This window comes from Lagopus leucura, unplaced genomic scaffold (assembly GCF_019238085.1).
Source record: "Lagopus leucura isolate 7727_CA_CO unplaced genomic scaffold, USGS_WTPT01 Super-Scaffold_100001, whole genome shotgun sequence".
NCBI classification, from domain to species: domain Eukaryota; kingdom Metazoa; phylum Chordata; class Aves; order Galliformes; family Phasianidae; genus Lagopus; species Lagopus leucura.
In genome coordinates this window covers 61,299,577-61,321,718 of record NW_024962262.1, presented here as the reverse complement: position 1 = coordinate 61,321,718, position 22,142 = coordinate 61,299,577, and the positions used below count along the sequence as shown (strand labels likewise).

At 38.8% G+C, this 22,142-nt stretch overlaps 1 long non-coding RNA gene across 2 annotated transcripts in view; it reads left to right on the top strand.

Moving 5' to 3' along the window:
• The window catches only part of LOC122177976, a 76,256-nt gene extending 63,504 nt beyond the window's left edge, over positions 1–12,752 (top strand). Inside the window, exons 2-3 of one of the 2 annotated variants that reach the window (XR_006178213.1) lie at positions 5,137–5,239; positions 11,143–12,752. This is a non-coding gene — a long non-coding RNA (uncharacterized LOC122177976). Of the gene's footprint in view, positions 1–5,136; positions 5,240–9,794; positions 9,920–11,142 lie in introns of those variants that run through there. The other variant, XR_006178212.1, reaches the window with a different exon arrangement.
• Positions 12,753–22,142: the final 9,390 nt, after the last annotated feature.

The window sequence follows — 22,142 nt, the reverse complement described above, 5'->3', positions numbered from 1 at the left end:
GAGGTATAAGAAAAAGCAGGGATAAATTTGGCACAAATAGATTGGATACCAAAGATGTTTTTGATCCAGAGTATGGTGAGAGTCCGAAATGTGGTCCCCAAAAGTATTTTTGGCCAAATCTGCAATAACAGATAGCGAGGTTTTAAAGGCAGCTTGGTTGAGGGGATGAAGGTGAATGTGGATGCTTGCTGTCTAGCTGTCTCTGCAAGGTCTGTCTCCTGTGTTGAACTTGTGATTTGCCTGCAATTTGGTACCTAATTATTGTGCCAAAACATCCAAATTCAGCAATAAGTTGCTTATCTTTCCTTCCTAAATAAATAGCAAATATAGAGCAGAACTTTTGTTTCAAACTGTTGTTTGTTTTCTGTGTCTTCAAAATATTTTTACTTTAAAAAAAATTAAAAAAAAAAAAAAAAACACAACAAGGGACTGAAGTGTAGAAGGAAATAATTTCTTTTTCCTGAAATTTTGAAGTTTCAACCTCTTTTTCGCTGTTTAATGCTGGCAAGAATAAACAGTGAGAGAAAACAGATTTATCTTTTCCCCTTCTACTCCTTTCTTTCTTTCCTCTAAAAAACACCAACAGAAAATCTGATAGACTGCTGTAGTTTTCTGAGGTACTAGCTCAAGTGTTTATTCCCACAGAAAGGAGGCTTGACTGATGTTTTCTTTAACAAAACATGTGTCTTAGGCATAATGTTAAAAAAGGTCACTGGACAAAAATGACTTGTAGGCTAGCATACAATACCTAAGAAACTTAAAGCAACCTGCCTTAAAACAGAAAACTTCAACCTGAATGAAATGGAAGATATTTGCATTTATACCCAACCCAAGCTGGGCATATGGAGGAGAATGAAGTCCTGAAAAACACAAAACATTTAAAAAATATTAATAGTATTTAAAAAAACCTCCTAAATACAACTGAATAATTAAATACTTATTTTTCCTTAGCATAAAAAAAATGCATGAAGGAAGTTGTCTCATCCCACTCAGTGGATTGTGAGAAACGTGAATCTTTGAAGTCTCACTGGATAGAGCACTCCTTGCTCTCCGGAGGTCACTGGGGCAATGGAGTCAGACCATGACTCAGAGGAACAATACAAGACAATTTATTGAGCTTTCTTACTACAGCTAATCAACTACTTTGAGACAAAAATAGGCAATTTTCTAACAATTAATACCATCATGGGTAATGGTATTTGGCATAGGTGTTATTTCCTTGTCAACTACTTCAAAGCAAATTCAGGCAACATTAGTAAAGAAAAATGAGTAAACGAAGAGTGAGAGGAAGGAGATTGAGAGATAGAGGGAGAGAGAAATAATTTAGAGGTAGATGTATTTCACCACTCCTGGATCCAGTTTTGTCTTGAGTCTGGGGTTTTGATCTCTGAGTGGTGAGCTGACAAAGGTAAACATATGTGTTCACTGTTACATAGTCTAGTTAGTCCAAGCCTGCCCTTTGGAATGGCACTCCACTTGTATCTAGAAGATTCAGGAGTTTTTGATGAGGGTCTTTGGTGGCTGTGCACCCCCTCTTCCCTTTTCCTGATGTTTATCAGCTGTAAGGAGCCATGAGAGGAAGTGAAGATAAACCATGCTTCCAAACTGAGCATGCACAGGTATTACGGCTTCCACCTTGAGTAGTCAAAGCTCCATTCTTTCATTCTCAGACGGTTGCTAAGGCTAGCTTTGAGCCAAGAAGTTCCTTGTAAGGCTCAGACAGAAGTATAAAATGGGAAATGTGGAAATTTAAAATTTGTGTCTTTAAGATCAGATTTAGATCTATGGCATTTTGGCATTCCATTCTTTCTGGAATTCCTTGCAGAAGAAAATTTTGGATGGAGATAGAAAATGAGGATAAAATATGACATTAATTTGCACTGGAGTAGCAAATATTCTACAGGAGTTTCAGGTCGTTAATCTGTCTTCTAACTGAGGGAACTACATTAATAGCTTATGGGATTTACAGGGCACACATCAATTTAATAGTTTACCCTAAGTTTGGAGAAAATAGAAATGGGCAAGAAGATGGACGATATATGATATCTCTATGCATTAAAATCAATAGCTTCTATTTAACCTTTGTCTCTTGTCTCCAAAATGGAAACAAACATATTTGCCTACCTTATGCTAATGCAAAGAGAATCATTTTAGTTAAAAAGCTTTACTTGTGTTTCTGTGGGGTAGGGACTGGTTTTTTTAAGTGTGAAGTCAGTATAGACAAAAAAATATTTGTAGTGAAGCAGAAGATCCCTATAATGTCACTGTTTCAACTGCAGCATGTTTTAAGCAGCTCTTGTCATTGGAGTTCTGCCTGTGCATTGTAATTAGTCACTGTGTTTTTAAACTGTAGTATTTTCCTGTGTTCTGAAGCAAGGAGGGAATCCTTTTTTTGCTTCTTGTTTTTGGAGATATGAGATACCTTTGAAAATGGAGAAAGAAATACACTGTGCAGTTTGCAGCTCATTTGTGAAAAGCTTCAGAACTAGAACTGGGCAATAATACCATTCTTAATAGTTGAAACTATCTCTACAGGAAAGAGTCATGTTAGTACAGTACCTATAAATCAGTTTTGGTGCTGTGCATCATCAGATATGCAACCTCTTTTAATGTGATAATTCCCATAATTTGGGTACTGACCTTGTTCTGTGTTGTACAGACTTGTAATCTGTGTTTTTTTCAATGATCCCCACAGGTGGGATATTTCTAATGTGAAATCATGCTGTGAGACACCTCTGAGTGTGCTGTGAAGACGGGATTATAAATATTCATTGCTTTTGCAACCTTGGGCAATGAATGTTTCAGAATTTAGAAACTAAACAAAACTGGATCTAGTTACAGGGAAAAAAAACAGCAACTACAACAGCAAAAAAGCTTTGGTAAATCCAGGTGATGAATAAAGCAGAAAGGGCAAGAAAATGAGAGTTTTTCTGCTAGGTTGATTCTGAACTAATGTGCCAATTGCATCAGCTCACATATGAAATTTGTAACAAAAACAAGACAGGCTGGATTTCCCCTCTTAAAAATGAAATAACTGTTCTGTAGCCTTGTTTCATCACTGAAGAACAACATGTTGCAAGCTGTCGTCACCTCACATGTCCGAGGAACAAGTGTGGGTGCCACCAGGCTCTCCTTATCCCCAACCCATGGTGGGACCTTAATTGCTGACAACACCTGTGGTGCAGCCAAAATGTCATGCACCCAGAGGGGAAAAGCATGTCTTGAATCACATACGATGCCACTATAAGTTCCTTTCAGTGGCATGCCTGACAAGTGAGAGATGAAGGGCAGTAGAAGATCACTTCATTCTTTTCTGGCTTAACTTGTTTAGGTACAAAAGCAGGACTCATTACCACTCAGCCTCTACATGTACTCTGTGACGAGACGTAGCAAGGCTCAGCCCTCAATCCTTCTTCCTGGGATTGGGTGGAAACGTGTCTTTTACTGTTGTTGTTTCTTAAAGAGAATCTTTGCAGATAGATGATCTCCATGGAAGGTATAATCTTTTATTCCTTTCTCTGGGCACTGACAGATCCCTGGGTTTATGCAAAGTAAGTGGACATGCAGGATTGCAGGCTGCTTCAGGGTCTGGAGGAGTACTGGTCTGTACCCAAAGTTCCTAATCCTGCCTGACTCAGAACATAACAGTTTTCCCACTGCATTCATCCCCATGTTCATTTTTATTGTGCAAAAATAAAGTTCAACTAGATTGATGTCTCGCTTGTGATTTATTATGCAATATGAATTCAGTGGGAAAACAGGGATAGCCACATCCGGGAGGGACCATCAGGGGGGGATTTTAAGGGTCTGTTGTTGTGGAACATGGTAGCATCAGAAATTAAGATGAATTCAAAATGTAGATCCACCTCCTCACAAACTGTTGCTAGTAAGTTTTTTTTCTCTATATATGAGATTCTGGTGTTGCTGGGAAAAACCTAGAGGAAAATTTTCTGGCAGAACAGATGAAAATGTGATAATTCTTCATGACCTGTTTTTTTTATAAGATTATGGAATTGCATGAATCACTGTGTATTTCATAATGATAGGAGCAAGAAAATGCCTAGGTAGATACAGCTGGGACAGTCAAGTCAGAAGGTGAGTTTAGGACACCTCCCTCCGTCTCTTTCTATTTCTTTTTGAGAAGAAGAATTTTATTGAAGTCTTCTGGAGAGCATCCTAATGTCACCTGAACCTCAAGATCCACCAATGTTACAAGGATTTAACTCCCCACCACGTTCCCAGGGGAGCTCCACTTGAGATGGGATACTGAGGGTCATCAGTCAGAGACATAGAGGGCACTTATAGGATGCAGAGCATTTCCCCTCTTATTTATGCCACAACACCAATTTTCTATTTTTTCCCCAGTGTCCCAGCAGAACTGCACTGGAAAACCAAACACTAAAATGCTGGAGATTTTTAAAATTATCCTTTTAACAAACATTACTATTATGAACTAAAAGGGGAGGGGAAAGAGGGAAATATTTTAAGCTACCTTCTCTGCTGGAGAGGCAGTGATGCCATATCATCACCCTTTTCATGTGAGAGACACAAAGCACAGTAGCATCTGTACAAGATACTTACCTCGGTGCTTGTGGCTCTTTAACAGAGCTAAGTACACCATCTTTCAAAAAATATATTGTGTACACAAAGTACAAAGCTAGAAGAGAAGTGGTTACACCCATAAAAAACTTCTCCCCTAAGATCTTGTCCCCCACCTAAGCTTACATAGTGACTCATGCATTTACATTCCTCACACTTCAGATGGCATCTGCTGCTACACATTTGTTGTAGGATCTGTCTGTGAACAGCTGGTGACAACCCACTTCCTCTTGCTTTCTTCGGTAGAGATTTTTTCAGTTGTTATTGTTTTGATGTGAAACCCAGTGTTGGAAAAACAAGCCCATTTACCCTGATTAGAACCAGCCTTTTAAGTACATGCCAATTAACAAACCATTTGTTATTCTCCTAAGGACCAAGGAAATACTTTCCTTTTCTCTGATTTCACTTTGCCTCTTTTCACTTTATTTATTTTTTTTCCCAAATATGATACCACACATATATAACAAAATCAAGCTATTTTTTTTTTTTTAATGGAAAATGGTCGTATTTATCTTTTTCTCCTTTTGTCCTTTATAGTTGGAGACAAAGGAATCCTTTGCTTTCTTTCAAGATAATCTTAATTAACCTGGTGAAATAACCATGCCATCTTCCTAAGCAGATAGAATCTATGCCACTAATGGTGAGTATTATTGACATGCCTTCTGGAAAGACAAACCCTACACTGTTCTGAGTTCAGCAGGGACAGAGGTTTTTGTTGCTTTTTCTCTTCTGCCTTCATAGTATGGTATGATGCTGCTGCCAGGTTAAACCTCATGGCATACTCACATTTGAAACAATGATACAAAACAACAACAAAAAATGTGATATATTTTAGTTACTTGGTGTCAATTCTACTATCAGGTCTTACAAAATTAACAGACTTGGTTTTTTTAGCAAAATTAGGAACACTTTAGTTTACACTAGCCAAGCACGTCCACCAAAACAGAAATTTGCCTTTAGGGTTTTGATCTCAACTCTGTCAAATCATAGACAACGTTTTATACTTTGCAAAGAAATATGTACAAAAAACTGAGCTTAAATTAGTTACCATTATTACATTGTTTCCTCTCATCCAGCACATCTAAATTTCCTTGCCAGGTATCAGTATTATTACTTAAATATTTTGAGGAATTGCTAGGCTTTCAAGCATGACTGGCTTGTTTCCATTTTTGAAAAGACAATTTGTTGCCTCAGATAAATCTGGAAGTAGCTGCTTCAGAAGCTTTGTATAATCCTATTTATAGGACGTACATGCAATAAAGCTAAGGTCTCCTCCACTTTAAAATGTTTCATGTATTTATTACTAATTTGATGTCTGGAACTTTCTGTAGGAAATTTCCCAGGCTTCTTCCTACCCCTTCTTACAATTCAATTTGAAGTTACAATCTATGTTAAGTAGATAGTATTGTGCCATTTAGCCCTGTGAGTGATACCTGTTCTCATCTTCACCTATACACCTGTCCCTTAACATATAGGTATACTTATGGTACATTGCTATTCAGCTGTTCTGAATCTCTCCACATGAGTATCTTTGGCAGCTGTTGCATTACTCTGAGGTGAGTTTTACCTTATAAATGCCGGAGGAGTATCTGACTGCAGAGGAAGACATCTTCTTGGAGGGTCACATTTGCCTTGTACCATTTCTAGATGTGTTGTTTCACCCTCTCTAATAAACAGCTCCTCGGGCCTTGAATTTAAATACTGATTAAGCACAAATTTGTTGCCAAACCTGCTTTTTTTTGCTTTTTTTTTTTTTTTTTTTTTTTTTTTTTTTTTTTTTAATTTGTTTGTTTCCTGTGGTGAGAGTGTATTTCAATCACTCTGCTGCTCAGGGGAAATTGAAAACAGGATTTGTTTTGAGTTCTCATTTACTTTCCCAAGATGGATCAGTTGAAACCTGTTATAACACTAATGTACTTAAAGATGTATTATGTATACTTCGTTAAAATGCTGAGGGAAAAAGCTTTACTTTTGCAGTTGGTTTGGCCTGATGCCAGGATTTTCCGTGAAGCTGTACAAAGAAGCCAGAAGGGAATTATTCACATATTGATATGCATTCAGCATTACTGTACTCATTTGCTGTGAACCTGTGCCCTTTTTAAAGTATATTGGAAAAGACAATGGGGGGTTACAAATGGGCTAAAGGTACGCACTTTCTGTAGAGCTATGCTAATCGAGGGCTGACGTGAAACATTTGGATGAGCCTGCTCCCCAGGTCTAATGTCAAAACAAAATACTTGTGCATTACAGAAACAAATAAAAGGTTTCTCATTGTCTGCATTGCGAGTCCTAGTATAAGCAGAGATGCCAAAACCCTAGATTTTCATTTTTTTGCATTGAACCATAAAGGTTACTTTACATGTAATGATGATATAGTTCTTACTGTATTACCTGTAATTTCCACTTGAGAATACCTCAGTGATTCTCTGCAGTTGAATGCATAATGTCTCAGTCCCTGGGGCAGTATTGGTAACAATTTATACCGTAGCAACCTATTTTATGGCTGATCTATGAATAGCAGTGCCATTTGTCACATAGTTGATAGTTCTGCCTGTTCAACATAGCTGATGACAAATTTTAAGTTGAGATAGTTTTATCCTTCAGTTCATAGTCTGACTCTTTCTCACTGCTGTATCTTTTGGTGCAGGCTTACCTTTTTGTGCCCTTTACAGTCTCCAGGAGAAGACTGATCTGCAGATAATTGGATATTCAACACCCATGTTTCAATTATCATATTATTTGAAGAATCTGGTGCTTCACTTAATGTTCCTCAAGTAGTTTTCTTGATTATTTACTATTGAAGAGCTGGGGTAAACTTGTTTGCTTCTCCTTTCCTCTCTGCCTGAATTTGATTTCAGAAAGCAATCTCAGATAAAAGAGAGAGATTTCAGAGTCCTAATCACATGCTGCTGTTGTTGCCTTTGTTGCTGCAAGTGGCAATGTAGTGCATAGTTTACCCTACACTGTATAAAATGCCAAGAGCAGAATACATTATTTTTATTGTGATGCAATTTTTTTTTTTGGTGAGTGTTTTCCAGAACAGACATACATGATGGTTGTATTCATCATGAATTTATCTATAGTATTTAATTACAAGAGTTCTGCATACATATAAATAATGTATTAGAGGATTTTGTGGTGATAGAACAGCTCAGGGTACATATGACAATATCTCGCTTCTGTCTCTCTCCTGTCAATTACCCTAGAGTCATACCACTTTCTTAAGTTTCAGGTCAATAAAATAAAATTCAAAGCAGAAGCCAGCATCTGGTGAGACACTAACTTCATTGCATGACTTTAAGAAGTGAATACATTCTTCATCACCCTTTTCTCCTGACAGAAGAAGATTATTCTTCTGTTTTTGCTTTTACATAGGGATTTTCATGTTCCTCCAGTATGGCTTTATTTAAAGAATTTGTAGGTCTTTATTTTCTGTCAGAATGTACAGTATTTCCCTTTGTGTAGCGATGAGGATAAATAGTTTGTTTCATCTGTAAAATTTGCAGATATGAAATTCTTTACTCAGAGGGGCATGATGCACTGGCACAGACTGCCCAGAGAAGCTGTGAATGCCCCATCCCTAGAGATGTTCAAGGATGGGTTGAAAGGGGCTTTAGGCAAACTGATGTATATGGAGCTGTCCCTGCCCAGATCCCTTCCAACCCAAGCCATTCTACGTTCATAAAATAGAATAGAATAAAATAGATAGAATAGCTAGGGTTGGAAGGGACCTCAAGGATTATCAAGTTCAAACTCCCTCACTGCAGGCAGGTTTGTCAGCTGCTAGATAAACTCTAGTAAAAGAGCATCTAGTGATTGTGTTGCCCAGGGCCCCATCTAACCTGGCCTTGAACACCTGCAGGATCGTATGAACATGAAAAAATAGCAATCTGATTATTCGCTCCTAATTTTACTATTTATTTCATGTCATCTGCCTCCTAACAGATCCACTGGCCCCTAAGCTGCAACTTGTCACAAGCAAGAGACAAACACTTGGAGAGCTTTTCCTGTTTGATCTTTACAGTCAACTTTACTTCCCCCAAAGACTTCCAATTATCTCATTAAACAAAGACTCAGAATGCTTATATTGATACAGGTGCCTTAATTGGTTAATTTATGCTATTGCCAGCCCAGATAAGAGTATATTTCCCTGAGACCTCCTTAAATAATCACAGCTCCTTCTAAACTATGGTGGTGATTCTTAGCAGGCTGATGCTTGAGCATAACATTTAGACCTGTTTGCTAGTATCTCTCATCATATTCTGATGCATGTTCAGCTACATGCACATGCTGCTCAGCATTTTTTTCTACATTTAAATTTCTAGCCTATTGGGTTTTAGTTATAACTCTGTGATTATACAAAACTGACCAAGTGCTTTTAAAGCCAATTTACAAGAAAAAAAAATCCTAATAATATTACTTTTTTTAGTAGCACTCTGAAGTAATTTAATACTTTATAGATGCAAACAAATTTAGCTGCGGTTTATCATGTACACATTCATTTGTGGATGCTGCCTTGTGTGTGACATTGTTTTCATTATTGACTTTTGTGGATGGAAATAATAGGTGGATTATTTACTGAATTGTCTTTAACTTTGTATCAACCAGAATAGCTTATTAAATATGTAATAACTTGTCACTGATGCAAGCTGGGATTTAAAACCAAGGTGAATGGAGGGACAAATGATGGCCTAAACTCAGTAATCCTTATTCTCAACGTAGCAAAAAAAATAGGATATCTAATCTTATAAATCATCAGAGAAATCAGAAGTAAAGGAAATTAACAACAACAACAACAATAATTTCCATGGAAGCTGGTTTTAAGGGTCATACAAATCCTTGAGTGAGCTGCCAGGCCTATGATTTTTCCAAACTTTCTTGATCGATGTAATGAGCCGGAATTTCTGCCTTAGCCCCTGGAAGGAAGTTTCCAAAGCACCTATAGAAGAGCCAAGGGTGCTGTTCAGGAACCATGACAGTTATCATGGTCTTGACTTCATCTTGGCTTCAAAGGTCATATCTTGCTTCATCTTTCTCCTTCCTTTCCCTTTGCTAACATGATATTGAGAAGTGCCTTCTCACCTCATTTTGCTGTATTTACTGAGCATTTTGCAGTCTGGATCTGCTGTAGAAGACAGTGTTATTTCTAGTTCATAGATGTAATATTCTACTTGCCAAAGGCTGCAGTTTGTAAACAGTAAGTGTCTTAACGTGTATCTTTTGAATTGCAGATTAGCACCCAATATGCGACAGTTCTGATTTTCTGTTCATTTGAATGCGTTTGCTTCTCTTTTCAGAAGAAAAAATCAGTTCATAAAAAGTAAGCCATTTCTGCCAGCCATTACGTACAATATCTATTTTGCCTTGTCTCACTGATATGGCTCAACTGTATGACCTGATGCCTCCCTGAAACATGCTAAAAGTTTAGCAGGCATATGCTTCTAAAGTGATAAAACAAAGGAATGTGATTTGACTGGAAAACCCCTATTCACTCGAAGAAGAGAGCGGTATCTTCAGGTGACACATTCCAGCAGAGTATCTTTTTATATACATGAACTGACAGAGAAAATTTGTATGTGGCTTAGTCACCCTTTAGCTGAATCACCGATCTCTTAGAAAAGTAGTGTGGTTGAGATGAGGGTGTTTATCTTCCCCTGTAAAAATCAGATTAAATGCAGTGTTACAGATACTCTGCAGAGGTAGTTTTCAGTATAGGCAAGAGCCTGTTTCTCCTTTTGGATAATGGTTAATATTTTATATCACTCAGGTAGCATCTCTGATAGACTGCGTGCCAATTGCTGCTGTGCAGTAGAAGGAAATAATGTCATTTCCAAATGTACCATCTTCAGGGACACTGTTTCTGAAATGATCACAGAATGGTGTATCTTTTCCTTGCAGGTGTGAATGAGCTACATAAAACTAGTTCCTCTTCACAAAAAGTGTTGTACCTGCAAGTAAATATCCGCATTTTGGACATGTGCATTGGTGGGAAAACCACCAAAGATGGTGGCTAAGGCCCCAGAAAGGCTGTCCTTCCCTCAAAGATAGCGGCTGGAGCATCCCAATTCTTGAGCACAAGGCAATTCATGGAGAACACATTTTGCAATTCTGATTCTCAAGAAATTCAGCTGGGGTCGATTCCCATTTTCCAAAAGGTCCACTGAGATGTGAATTCTATATTTCTGTGGATATGGTAGTACTGGAATTTTGATTCCTCACATACACTGTGCATCTTTTTGTCTTTCACAAAAAATGAGTCAAGAAAGAGGGTAGAAGAAAACAGATGAACCAGCCTGGCTTACTTTATGGCCTATCCAAGGCTTCATCTCATTGTCAAATTGCAGCAATTGCCAAAGTCTGAGTGAATTTCAGTGGGTTCAGCATAATCACCATGAATATCAGAACTGCTGGGTTCTTTTGTCTCCTCGTGGATTGCATTTGACAATGTAAAAAAAAGAAAAAAAAAAGTACAAACAAACAATAAATCAACAGATGTTTTTCTTGTCTCATACATTTTTTCTCCTATTTTTTACATATCTACAGATATGTGAACGCAGACTGAAGATTTACCCTCAGATGAGACACTTCTTGGATCTCTCTCTTTTGGTCACTGTTTTCATGACAAATGTTCTACTACTGCTCAACTCCAAGGCTATTTTTTCTCTTTACCATCTGCTTTTTCTACTATAGGAGTAGTCCTCAAGATGTCATGAACTTGCTTTGTGGTACCACACATTTGAATTGCTGACCTTGCAGTGACAGTACTTGTGAGATTTGCAGATCATTTTATGCAGTCATTAAATTGATTGCTGTGAAAGTTTCTGAACATCTGAGTCTTCACCAAAAGCAACCTCAAACCCATTACTCATTAACTGCATTTGCTTTATAGCACTTATAGCTTGGAAACAGCACTGAAGGTATACTAGGAATTTCAGTTCATTCCTCTTGCAAAAGACAGTGGAACAACTCTATCCTGCTACATAAGGTCTATCCCTTCATATACTCTATTGGAACTGAAATAAACCCAGAATGTGCCATGCACTTTCCACAGAAGAATGGAATGTCCTTTAGCATTAGAACAAGGATTCCAACTAGCCACAAAAGGTATTCTATATTTAGAAAAGACACTTCCATACCTGAGGCTATTTTGAAGAAGTCTGTCTTGGAAAATAGTGGAGAGTGTGCAGGAGATATGGGGAGCCCTTTTATTTATTTTTTTTTTTTTTTGGCTTGCTGTTAAGCTGGGTCTATCTTAAGGCACCCATTAGAAGTTGATAGGACAGATGAATGAGCATGCTGCTAAAACACCTGAATGGGGAATACTAGTGAGATAGCTCAGCAGGAGCATGGATGAGAAAGAGAGACCAGGTCATAGTGACAGGAGTGGTAATGCTATTGTGTTTTCTGAACAAAAAGTAAAGCTTATGTGTCAAGATCTGCATGGATTTAAACACTTCGTATGGAAGGCTTTTTTTTTTTTCAACTATGTTTTAATGGCTCTATTAGCACTTGCTAAATTTTGAATATTGTTCATTTATGATATTTGCAATCCACCCCCATGACTCTTCTATAGCTAGTCTAATACATGCTGTATGTGTATAATTGCCCATTATTCCACTGAAATTACAGGCAGTCACATCATGTGCATTATTTTAAATGTATTGTCATCGCATGTGTCATAAATTATCAGCTTTGGAGCTACTAGCTGCATGCTTCAGCAACAGCGGGATTACTGGATGAATTCGATGTGGAATACGACATAAATATTCATGCAGAGACTGTACTCATGTTCATGAAGTGTTTTCAGACTTGAGGACTCCATCAGTTGCCAACATTTCTCAAAGATGAGAACTACACAGATAACTCCCTGGACAATTAATTATTCATTCATTTTGCATAATCTTCAAGCTTAGTTTCATCCGTTGTTTAAAATGCATGCAGAGAAAGCCTTTTGTTCTGGAGGAAGTGAATAGCAGATGAGAAGCTTCCTGGAAGACTGCATCCTTTTTACCTACACTGAATTGTGTGGGTTAAAAAAGGTTTGTATCAGCAATGGGGTACATCCACCAGAATTGTCAGCTCTCTGCTCTTTGTGGTTGTTGTCCAAAGTTGGCTTTGGTAGAAATATGACAAATAAAATGAAAATAGATTTATGAAGTTTCAATAATCTGTCATTTACCTTCTTGTAATGTTAAGTTGGAATGGTACAACTGTCCCCAAGTCCACACATGAGGGAAGCTGCAAGGCTTGGCACACTGACTGACATGAAGCAAGAGTCTCTTCATGCAATCACTGATTGTAGAGAACCTTCCCTGTTATCAACTCAGGGTCAGCCCTATCTGAGTGTCTGACTGCCATGTATTTCAAGGGGAATTACACCTAATGCAGCACAGCAGTCATGAGATAATGTTACCTCTCTTTTGGCCCATAATAGCTAACAAAGATACAGTAGACCATGATCATGTACACGTCAATAAAGTACTTCAAATAACTAGTACTATGCTTAGATTGTCTATCTGAAGATGCTTCTGTTAGGAGAGTGTCCATGTTTTGAGACTGAAATGGCAATGCACTCTGGAGCAAAACTGTATGTAATTCATAGTCCTTTCTTTCCTGTGCAAAAAGTTATGAAAAGAAAAAAAGAAAAGTTTCTAGTAGGTATGATTTCCTTTTCAAATGGGGCTGTAGAAAGTACAAGAGGCAAAAATAAGGCTGTTCAAAATCTTCTAAATGGTTTTGTTCTTTCTAGTCTGCCTAAATGCCCGTGTGATAGATCATCTGCTTGTCACCTTGCTGACAGGAAGGTTTGATAGGAGGCTGGGATTTTGAAAGGTCTGCTAGGTACTATACACAGAAATAGGTCTAGATAACTTATATCTGCATTCTGTAAATCAGGGCTTAAGTATGTGTAAAGCAGAGCATCGTTCTAGAGGTCCCCAACTTTGGCATAATTTTAGTCAAGGGTGAGCTTGCAAGCAGAATTGGTCTGGCTGGTCAACTCAGGCGGCTATTAGGAATGAAAAACAGAATTTGGTAAATTGTGCAATATGGTTTCAAAAATGGGGATGTGCTGAGCTCACTTGCAATTTCTGCCTATGGTGAAGTGCACTGCGATTGCAGCTGGTCTACCTGCACATTCATTGGTACAGAAATCACTGCCCAGAGGTGGAAGATCTTTCCACAGTGCTGCTACAGGCAAGATCCAGAAGCGAGAAATGCTCTCTGTCTTCTCAAGAAGAGACTGTTTCTATCTGTCCCTTGAAGGTGATCAGCATTTTCAGCTGGTTCAATAACCCATTTGTGCCAGAGCAGTGCAACAGGAACAAAGCATGACTGAGAGCTACATGCTATAGTGCTGTTTAGAGCTTACTTTTTGATCTTCCTTGACAACTATTTTCAAAGGCACAAAAAATGGACATTGCTATTTTACCTGTCAGTTCAACCTTGTTTACACAATCAAGGAAACATTTAAATGTGCTGAGACTGTGGATTGCAGCTTTCTTTACAGTTCCTTTTTTTTTTTTAACTCTGCTAAAATTGTTCCAGTAACTAATTGATTTTCATAGAATGTGGCATTTTCTTTCATCCACACAAGAAAGTGGGTTTCTGAGATAGAGCAGATTTCCTGATTTGCTTTTTCTGTGCAGTGGGCAGAAAATGGTAATGAGGAGAACACGATTTCAAGCCAAATCTCAGCAGAGAACAGTTCTTGGTTGTAGTGGCATCTATGTTAGCATGAGTAGCATGAGTCCACACCATGAATTTATCTCATTCTTATAGAGGTGACCAGGAGTTTACCACTTTCAGCAAGCCTTAGTGACTGCTGGACTAACTTCTGTGGAAGCTGAATGTTGTTCCCACCCAACACACATGGATGATGCCATATTCACACCTTGTCTTGAGCTGAAGCAGTATGTCTGCATGAAGCTTTCCTTTACCTAATAGTGAAAATCATAAATACTATTGTTTACTTTATGAAAATCCTGTGAATGCTCTACAGACCACAGCACTGATGAACCTCACTACAGGTGGGATACTGGATGAATGGTCTTATCCAGTACTGCAGTGGCCAATATTCCCAGCATCAAAGGAGAAATCAGATTGCTATTAACTTTTCTAGTACTTCTAGTAGTATCAGGAGTCTCCAGGGACAGGGCATCAACCACATCTCTTGGCAGCCAGTTCCAGTGTCTCACCACCCTCACTGTAAAAGGCTTTCTCCTTGTATCCAACCTAAATCTCCTCTCTTTTAGTTGGAAACCATTTCCTCTTGTCCTATTACCACAGACCCTGATAAAGAGTCTGTCCCCTTCTTTCTTATAGCCCCCCTATAAGAGGCTGCTATCAGGTCTCCTCTGAGTCCTCTCATCTCCGGGCTGAACAGCCCCAGATCTCTCAGCCTGTCCTCATAGCAGAGGTGTTCTATCCCATAGAAAATTTTTGTGGCCCTTCAAAATCCTCTTGTGGATATGTTGTGGCAGAGAATAACGTGCCACTGATTTTCTGAACTTGCAGTGGTTACTGGTAAATCCATTGTCAGCTTCCTCCTGGCTGAGAATGGTGGTTTTCATGATTTCATTACTGAGCTGATTTATCTTTGCGTGTTTTTCTTCAGTGTTCTGGGAGCAGATCCAAATCCACACATTCTTATATAGCAAAGCCAGACATTTCACAGCACTTACAACAAGAGAGCAAGGGAGCACATGCTCCAAAATATGGACTACTTGTTTCTTCTAGTTGTCATTTACAGACCACTTTTGGTTAAGGTGAGTGATCCATAGATCTATCTGTTGCAACAACCCTAAAATGCCCAAGGCATCAGGTGCTGCACCTGCCTCCCTGATCCTAGCTTATCTCCTTGTCTGCACTTTGTGAGGATGCCTTCATCCAGGAAGGATACCTTTAAGTGAGATGTATTTTCAGACTCGAGTGTTCCTGTTTTGTTGACCAGGTCAGATTGGCTGGAAAAGGCCCTGGCTTGAATGTGCAGTGGTAGCAAAGCAGGTAATCAAAGACAGGGAGACTCCTTGGAGAACCAGGGCTGGCAAGTAAAGGGGTTGTAACCCCTTGTTAATGAGGCTACCAATGCTGTAAAAAAACAAGGGGAAAAAGAGACTCAGAGCAGCAGGAAACCAGATGACAAACATTTTAAACCTTTCCTGTTATCTTGGTATATAGTTTAGATCCTCATACAGAAACCAGTGGGGGAAAGAAATGGCACCAGAGTAGCAGAAAATCTATTTCACCCTCTCTTTTCCTCTTTTCTAATGTGCTCTCCAATACAGATATGGCAAAGGTACGGAACAGCAGCAGGAAAGAATACAGATGATGATTGAAAGAAAAAGGGACTGCACTAAATGCTGCCCCACTCAGTGCCTCCCTACTATGAGAAGTAATGTGACTCAATGTGCATGATGATGTGCATCTCACCTATTTTAATCTCAGGATTTCAAGATTTAGGTTGAACTCTTTGATTTCATGGAAATCTTGGGGTAAATTGAAGGCACGGCCAATATAGAAGGAAAAGAAACAGGAAGGGACTTATCAGAGATGAATTTCTTTCAAAGACTGTTCTACCCAAATATCACAGAGAAATGCCTTAACAAAGGAGATCTTCTATCAAAAGAAAGCCAAAGTGAGATCATAAAAAAAATGTCTTAATATAAGATCAGTAGAAACATAATTATTCCCAAATTTGCTATAGAAAATCAGATGAGGCACAGGAAAAAAAATGTGCCTAGTTATCCCTGAGAGAATGGTAACTGCAGTTAAGTCAGTGCAAGAGTTTGCCTCCAGCTCAAATCTTTTCTAACCTCTCTTTTCCCCCAAGCTGTCTCAGGGTTGTCAGCACATGCTGCCTATCTGTCACTGATTCAAGAGCTGGTCAGAGACTTTGGCAGTGCTGATGATATATGGAAAGTTCAATTTGTAAAAGGTGAGGCCCACGCCATGAAAATAACATTCCTTCAACTCTGAGTTTAGTCAACCCTTATAGCTCTTGGGAATCAGAATAAGCAGCACATCATTTTTTGGAGGCAACCACATGAGTCATGTGGCTTATGATGGCTAGACAACAATTATTTTTACACTGAAACTCACTGATCTGAGACAGTGGATTTTAATGTTATAGGGCTTTGCTGTGCTCAGCTGAAGCCCCAGTTCCTTAGAGTTATGACTAGAACCACTTGGTGATTTTCTATCAAATCATATTAAATGGACAATTCTAACTACAGCAAAGAGTTTAGATGCCTCTGAAAAGTGAAATAGTTCTTCTAATCTTTGATGTCAGTATAATTTCTAGCTCCTGAAATGAGTGACTTTGCCACAAGATTTGACTTTTCTTATGTATTGTTTACAGATTCATTAAGTACTGTATGTACATCTGTGCATTAATGAATCTGTAAACAATGTTATCTACATATCAGTTATGCAGAGGAATCCTATTTTAAACTGCATCGAAGAAAAATTACATTTATATACGAATGGCACTGCAAAATATCTTGGCTCATAATTTTTATACAGTTTGGTTCCAATTTCATGAAGCTGTTCTGCTCAGTTAAAAAGCACTAGTACTAATTCCTAATTCAAAGTCCACTTGAGGCCATGAGCAAGATAGATTTGGGTGAGTGTTTTTGCTGGACTAGAGTTCACCAACACCCAGTGTTACAAGTGTATGACAAATATGAGGCAGAGCTGGAGCAGTATTTGCATACAAAAATGTTTTCAAGTTAGTAGGTTATACTCGCTGTTTCCAATGCCCTGTGTCATCTGGATAAAACTACTGATTATAATGAGCCTGCAAAGCCTTCTTGAATATAGGACCTCAAAACAGCACGGTTATTCTATACATTAAGTGCCTACTGGAGCCATCTGTGAAAATCACAGCCACTTTTGTGCTGTCAAGTGATAAAATTTACAGCAGCTCTTTTCTTAGGCCTCAAGGTAGGGTAACTTTATTATCAAGGAGCCAGAACCAGACTCACAACTAATGTCTTGCACTTCCCACAGTAGTATTCCATGGCTTGAGGGGGAATCTGAGCTGTGAATAAGAAGCTATTGGAACAATCGTTTACTGAATCTGTGGTCCAAAATATTGATTATCCTCCAAACATTATCATAGTTGTCACTGTGGGGCAAGATAAGGGGAAATCCATGAAGTTTTGATTTTTAAAGGTCAGCACACTCAAGGTTTAAAATAACTGTGGGTGGAATCTTCACAGAGATTTCTCTAAGAAAGGGATAAACCAAAAATGTGGCTTACCTGCTCTTAACGTAAAATACTTATGTCAGTGTTCTCAATTCAGGTAAAATTAGTTTGTTAGCACAACTGCTCATAACTGCATGTTCTTTGTATTTCCAACTTTGAATTAGCCTGAACTTCTAAAAACTCTTCTTCAAGGGAATGTCAAACATATGAAAGTATTTGATGGTGCATTTTATTATCTGTCCACACTGAAAGTGATGTCGGATGGCCTTATGGAATGGGATTGTTGTGAAGCAACCAATGAACTACAGAAGCTTATAGCTTATCATCTGCACTGAGGAAGGTGAGAGAGATTCTAGAGTCAACAGCTGTGTCTGAAAATCTCTTTATTTCCTAGTTGGGCAGATGATAGGTTTCACCTTACTGTCCTACTGTTTTTTTCTATGTTGACAAAATATATATTTCACCTGATTAAAAAATACTGTTCATTGTATGCATTGAAACAGATCATATCCTTGGGGTTTTTTTTTGACATAAAACAGATTTGAAAAAGTCAGAGTATTTTCAACATAAATAGATTATAATTTGTTCATTGTACATTGGAACAGGCTGCAATAGAGCTGGTGGAGTCACCATCCCTGGACGTGTTGAAGAAAAGGGTAGATGACACACTGAATGTCATGGTCTATCTAAGATAGTCACCAGGCATGGGCTGATGGTTGGGTGAGGTGATCTTATTGGTCTGTCCAAACTTAATTCTAACTCAGAGAATAAATAGAAGATTACAAGCCAGTTAAAAAAAAAAAAAATCAATTCCTGGGAGATCTGTAGGTCCCTGTCTTTAAAACTTCAGATGGAATAACACTTCCTTCTTTTGGGTCTTTCCACACCTGACAGAAACTGTCTCATTTGTTACTGTTCTGCTTAATATTATACACTCATTGAATTTTTTTGTGAACTTTTGAACACAACACTGGGATCTTTTCTATTTATAGGCCTTGGCCTGTTGAATTAATCAGTCATGAACATTTATTAAGCAACTGTATTTTTATTTTTTTTGCTCCACGGAGTACATTAATTTTTACTTGAGATGTGGTCGCTTTTCAAAGAAACACAAATAATGCAAGCTCGCTCCATTTAGGTAGGTGGCCCAGCTGATCTTCTAGACAGCTCTGCACTGTTCTCATCTTGCTTTTTTATTTTCAGACCTGAAGAGGAATCATTAACATCATCTTCTAAAATATAGGAAAAAATAGGAATAGATGCAGAGTCTAAACTCACTTAAGCCATGGATTCTCACATACTGAAAATTTCCTCACCTTCTTTGGCACAAGGGAACTGATCTTAAGTTCACTGTTATTGCACTATGCAGAATATTGCATTTATGGGGCTGTTTCCTCTCAAGGAGAGAAAAGCCATTGTTCATCTTCATACTTCCATGCGTTGGATGAATTTCTGGCACTGAGAGAGATACAGAAAAAAAGTAATGTGCATACTTACATTTCTTAGCTCTTTATATAGTTTTGTAACCATCTTTTTTTGTCGTTGCAACACTGACCCTGAGGTCTATCTAAGTGGTCACACCACTTTGTGTTATGGGTCCTTAAGACTTGCTGGTCAAACACACCTCGGTCAGGAAGTACAGGGCTGTGAAACTCTAAAACAGCAGCAGGTATTGAAGCTTACATGAGTGACATTCCTTCCTACAAGTCACTTTAGAATAAAATGCCATTTTAATTCTGGAAGTGGAGGCTTCCAGATGTCTTCCACAAATGATGCAATTGTGTCTTACAACATACAGCCACTAGAGTTCAGCTCCATAAGCACTTCTAAATTTCCAGTGTACACCTGAAACTTCCCCTTGAAATCAGTAAGGTAATAGACACTCAATCACAAATCAATGGTAAGCTTCATAGAGGTAAGCAAGTTCAAAATCTGTTGGTGTCTGATATATTAAAAATTATCAAAAATCACTGCCTGGAATTTTTTGGTTCTAGGAATGTTTGTGGGGATGCCTGGAATCTTCTCTTCTCCAGACTGAACAATTCCAACTCCCTCAACCTTTTTTCATAGGAGAGGTGTTCCAGCCCTCTAATCATCTTCGTGACCCTTCTGTGGACCCTCCTCTGGCTCAGTGTTCTAGCTCTGCCCGCTTGCAGTTCCCAAAGTGTTAGAACCCACTTTATACTTTGTGAAATTATCCTGAATTTTATTTTAAAAAATATAAAATGACAATTATGATGGAATAAAGATAGGACAGGAATGGGATAGGACGGGACAATGTAGAACAGAACAGGTTTTCAAACATATATTTGTGGTTACCCTGAAAGAATAGAGGACTAAAATGTGTTTTCATACTAGATGGCATAATATCAGTAGGTGTATTACATAATCACATTTATTCAAAGAACTGCTGGCATTTCTGAAGGGTACAAAGGGTGCCATGCTGTAGGTTATTCAGTATTCTGAAGTTATTCCATTTGCCTTATTAGTTCTTTGTTTTCATTGCCTATATCCCTAGTAATTTTCACTCTCTAGTACTTCACATTAGGAAGTCTCTGTTTTCATTGTCACTGAGTTCCAGAATCATTTGTTCCCCACAGTAAATTTTACTTATGGGAATGAATATACCATTATTTTTCATGCAGCTCCTAGGATCTGAAGAAATCATATAAAAGATGCCAGTATTTTGTATACTGGATACTTTTGCTAAGATGTTCAAAAAACAAAGAGGAAACAAAGTTGAAAGGCTGTTCACTGCTTGACCCAGAAGCTCCCAATGTGTGTGCCACACAGCTTAGTATGTGTGCCTCTGCTGGATAAACCTGTATTAGCAGCCAGTAGCATCATCTACATGTGACTGGCTTAGACAAATTCCTCTTCAAATGGCTGTTTCTCACTGGGGTATGTGAAGATCCCTCATGTTACGAGATAGATGTCATGTATCTGTGACCTAGAAATAGCTCAAGTATGATCTGAAAAGTCAATAGATATACAGATATTGCTCAAAAAGCAAAAATTGTGACAGTGCTTGGAAAATGGTGAAAAAATCTCCACTTTCCTGCAAGACTTCTACGATTCATTGTTCCCACTGCTCTCTGCGTGAAGAGAAATATATCTCCTCCAGCATATACATATAGATATATATCTCCTCCAGTAACTTACAAACTAGTGTGCTGAATTTGACATGGAACTGCAGGACTTAGGCATACTATTTTCTCACAGGTTTGAAGGTGAGAACTAACTGGGTGAAATGGGAACACCAGTAAGGGACAGGCTGATGACCTCATCCCTAATTACACTAGGCTGGCCACGTGTGAAATAAATGTTCTGTCTGTCTCAACTGAGGGAAAAGCATTGGTCAGAGCTTAGTTTGTTAGCAAATTCAACCATAATTCATCCATAATAAATCAGACTTTGTTGCTTCTATTACTCCTAGAACTGTTTGTTATATGTTTATTTCAGGGCTCGGAGCCTGACATAAATTTGGGGCTGTGTTTCAAACAGTGACAGTGATATATTTGGTATGACTGTGCTGGCTCTCAGGAGTGGGACTGTAGGCATTCCAAGCAAACGGAAGTTCATGTTTCCTCCTTTTTAAAAATAAAATCACCTATCATTAAATCAATCTGTGGTCGGAGCCCAAAAATATGGTTTATTACTGATCACAGAGCTTTTGAAGTGAGCTGCTGCAGAGAGTTTGCTGCAGAGTGAATTTCAATTATAGTAGGGCTCTGGTTGGATTTCCTTCCTTCCTTCCTTCCTTCCTTCCTTCCTTCCTTCCTTCCTTCCTTCCTTCCTTCCTTCCTTCCTTCCTTCCTTCCTTCCTTCCTTCCTTCCGCCTGCCTGCCTGCCTGCCTGCCTGCCTGCCTGCCTGCCTGCCTGGGAGGTGGTGTCGATCCGCCTGAGGGTAGGGTGGCCCTTCAGAGGGATTTAGATAAGCTGGATCGCTGGGCTAAGGTGAATGGGATGAGGTTCCACAAGGCCAAGTGCCGGGTTCTGCATTTTGGCCACAACAACCCCATGCAGCGTTGTACACTTGGGGACTGGAGTGGCTGGATGAGTGTGAAGAGGAAAGGGACCTGGGGGTGTTGGTTGATGCTCGGCTGAACATGAGCCAACAATGTGCCCAGGTGGCCAAGAGGGCCAACAGCATCCTGGCCTGCATTAGAAATGGTGTGGCCAGCAGGAGCAGGGAGGTGATCATCCCCCTCTACTCAGCACTGGTGAGGCCGCACCTCAAGTATTGTATTCAGTTTTGGGCCCCTCACTACAAAAAAGACATTGAGGCCCTGGAACGTGTCCAGAGAAGGGCAATGCAAATGGTGAGGGATCTGGA